Below are 3,286 nucleotides of genomic sequence, written 5' to 3' on the forward strand. Positions count from 1 at the left end.
TATGGCCTCTTGCTTAGCCGCCATATCCTATAGGTCATAAAATTAAATGAGCACTCACTATATTTGCAACAGTACGTGCTCAACTGGGAATTCGAATAATAAAATCATGCACACAGGTCACACATCAACACTAAACACTTTGAGAGTACCACAAAAGTATACTCCAAATGACGAATGCCTTGCTCAACTAGCTTTTGCCAATTGGTGAAGTTAATCCTCCTTCCCTTGCTAATGATTTCGAAGGCCCTTTGGAAGAACATGCCACAACACCACTAGGCATGCATCTTGCAAACACGATAGTATCTACACAGCATCCATGCACAATTAGAGAAAAACAACAAAAAAGCCATTTGGGGCACCTTATCAAGGGGACATATTTGCTATGGGTGTCCAAGACATGCCTATGAAAATACTAGACGATCAGATTCAGAGATTCTATAATATGCATGCATAATCCGCCCACCTGAAGCCAATCGACCCAAGCAAAACGATCAATCTTTCAAAGCTGTCGAAATCTTGGGCACAAGTGTTTTCAAGTTCTGAAAGAAATGAAGAAAGATTTGCGTAAGGATTGAAACACCGAAGCGAGAACTCAAAGTGCAATACTACCAATGAGAGGACCTTCTTGTAGTCGGAATCCATGGACACATGAGAAACAACCATTATTGGTTTAGAAGATAGGATCATAGCAAGCAATGCACCGAGAAGACTTTGAAGATAGCAACAACATGTGCTAAAGGAGGTTGGGTGCCCGATGCATGCATCGCCGATATCAGAGCAAGGAACAACGATCTCTTCTCCACAATCCCTACAGCACATCACACCGAAATCACATCCAAAGTCACTACTTGAGATCAGTGCAATCATCTCCGACGTGATGAAGTCTGGACTCGTTGATTCTCCCCTTCATCTGCCCTGCAAACGCATGTACGCTTGAACATCATCTATGAGCTTGAAGCATCTCGCATACTGCAGATTACAAGCCATAGATTAGAAGCCCAAACGAAATCATCGCATGTAGCAAGATGTCATGCTCCATCACGCAAGCTCAAAAGCCCAAACCAAAGATGGATGACATCCAAGCCGAAATGAATGATGAAGCAAACAGAATTTGTGTGTTGCCGAAGCAAAATAGGAGGCAATGAACAGTGGCCAATCAAAACTTAGAATGAAAATGGTCGGCAGAGAAATCAACTAACAAGAAATTAAAAATAACAAAACTTAGACACGCATTTTCCATTCTTCCATATGCCTTCCCACCAAGGCTCGCCAAAATAATTACTCCTATTAGCACTTTTGGGCTCCATAACAAAAGAGACTATAATGTATTAGCTTTGATACATAATGAATGTAAGTACAAGATCCATCATGAAAACCATAGCCTATGTACCTCATAATGTTTAGAGAGAGGCAAAACATAAAAAGCAAGTGAATCGTTTTGCAATAAAATGCATTTACATGTAGTTTACAGATTGAAGATAGCATGCCCATCAGGCATATATGATCACAAGAAAAGAAGCAAGGAGACAGAACTAGGATCCCTTGCTTCTTGAAAAAATTGAGTTCTCCAATGTACAGTAATCGAGAGCCTAATAAGGCCCGAAGCGAAGCAGGCTGCTTGATGTGAATTCAGAAGGGCATGACCCCAGTCCTTCCGGGTGTTCCGATGCAAGGATGATCACCCCAGTTGTCACGCAGAAGCTTGAGAAGAATCCTGGCTTTCTTTTTAGCCCTGTAGGTGCATTCGCTCTGCAGAAGGAGCAGCAGCTGAGTGAAAATGCCCTCTTGCACTGCTTCCTCTTGCACCTTCTCAGAGCTGCTACAAATTGCGAGAAGTGCACCTGCTGCACTCTCGCTCGCCTGATCCGACACCTTCAAAATCATCTTCTTCAACACAGGCACCGCAATAGCGTGCCCTCCCACTGCTTCCCGCCCCTCTGCCGTCTTGCACAAAAGCTCTATGGTCGCCACAGCTCTCTCTGTGTCACCCTTCTTTAAACGTAGCAGACACTCGACCAACGCCGATGCAGCTCCTGCCCTTACTGCTCTTTCCCAATTTGAACTCGACAGGCAGGTCGCAAACAGGGCGCGTATTCCCACTTTTGAGGACCTGGGATAGTGGGATTCACGCAAAAGGTTCACCAAACCTTCCAACATCCCCGTCGTGCCTCCCACAAGGCCTCGCACTTGATCGGATGCTCCCTCTGCGGAAGTCAAGACTTCTACCAAGGATCCTGCGTTCATTCGGACCTCCATGTTTCCATGGATAAGGAGATGGGCCACAAAAGACAGCCTCCACGGCTGTGCAAGCTCATTAACGTCCCTTTCTTGAAGGCGAAAAAGCACAAGAGCTCCCAGTGCTTCCTCCGTTACCTCGCCCCACTTAAAACCTTCGCCATTTCCCCGTATTTCGCTGAAGAGGGCAGATATGAGCAAAGGAATCGCACCCATCTCTGTTATAAGCATCCTGTTCTTGTCGCACTCTTTCGCTACATTTCTCAAGCGCCTGAGCGCATCCGCCCTATCCTGTTGGCCGGAGGACACCTCCCTCATCAAGGAAGACACCTGCTGCGAATCGACTGGCTGTTTGGGGGTGGGAATCCGTTGAACGCCCTGCGACTTATTGGCAACGCACCAGGTCTGGATGAGACGACGGAGGGTATGGTTGGGGATGAGGGAGAGGTCGGAGAGGGGCTGACGGGTGACGGGGCAGGAGAGGTTACCTTCTGCGAGCCATGTTTCGATGCTGGAGCGGTCATAGGTTTGGCCAGTGGAGAGGGCGACGGGGTCACGCATGAGATCAAGGGAGATGGGGCAACGGAAGTAGTGGGGGATGGGAATGAGGAGCTCAGGGGGGGGCAGAGAGCGCATGGTGAGGTAGGTGACAAGCTTTGCAATTGTAGGAGAGGAAGAGGGATGGGTGATCGATGACGAAGGAGAAGAAGCTAGCTTATGAAGATGAGGAAGGCGAAGAAGACGGTGGATGGGGAAAGAGCCAATGGGGTTGCTAGTCAAAGCAAGAGCCAGTCAAAGTCCGGGTCCTCGGTCAAGCATACCCACCGCCCCTGCCCCTTTCCAGCACATCGCAACATTTTATACGAGTGGTGTAGGTTTTAACTTTCCAAATTCCAAGCCAACTTCCTTACACCCCACTCTCGGGAATCCCCGGGTCAAACAGTCAAAGCCTCTCTCCCATTACTTTTCTCATATTCCCTCTCGTTTTTGAATTCCGTCCAGCATGGTTTGTAAAATAAGGTGGGCATTGGATACTATATGAGGGGTGAGT

The 3,286-nt window shown here is 47.4% G+C and overlaps 1 pseudogene; it reads right to left on the reverse strand.

Moving 5' to 3' along the window:
• Positions 1–1,368: 1,368 nt before the first annotated feature.
• Positions 1,369–2,963, reverse strand: LOC147886948 (U-box domain-containing protein 26 pseudogene; annotated as a pseudogene).
• Positions 2,964–3,286: the final 323 nt, after the last annotated feature.

This window comes from Dipteris shenzhenensis, chromosome 23 (assembly GCF_047967505.1).
Source record: "Dipteris shenzhenensis isolate YYH24624 ecotype China chromosome 23, Dip_SZ_1.0, whole genome shotgun sequence".
In the NCBI taxonomy this organism is placed as follows: domain Eukaryota; kingdom Viridiplantae; phylum Streptophyta; class Polypodiopsida; order Gleicheniales; family Dipteridaceae; genus Dipteris; species Dipteris shenzhenensis.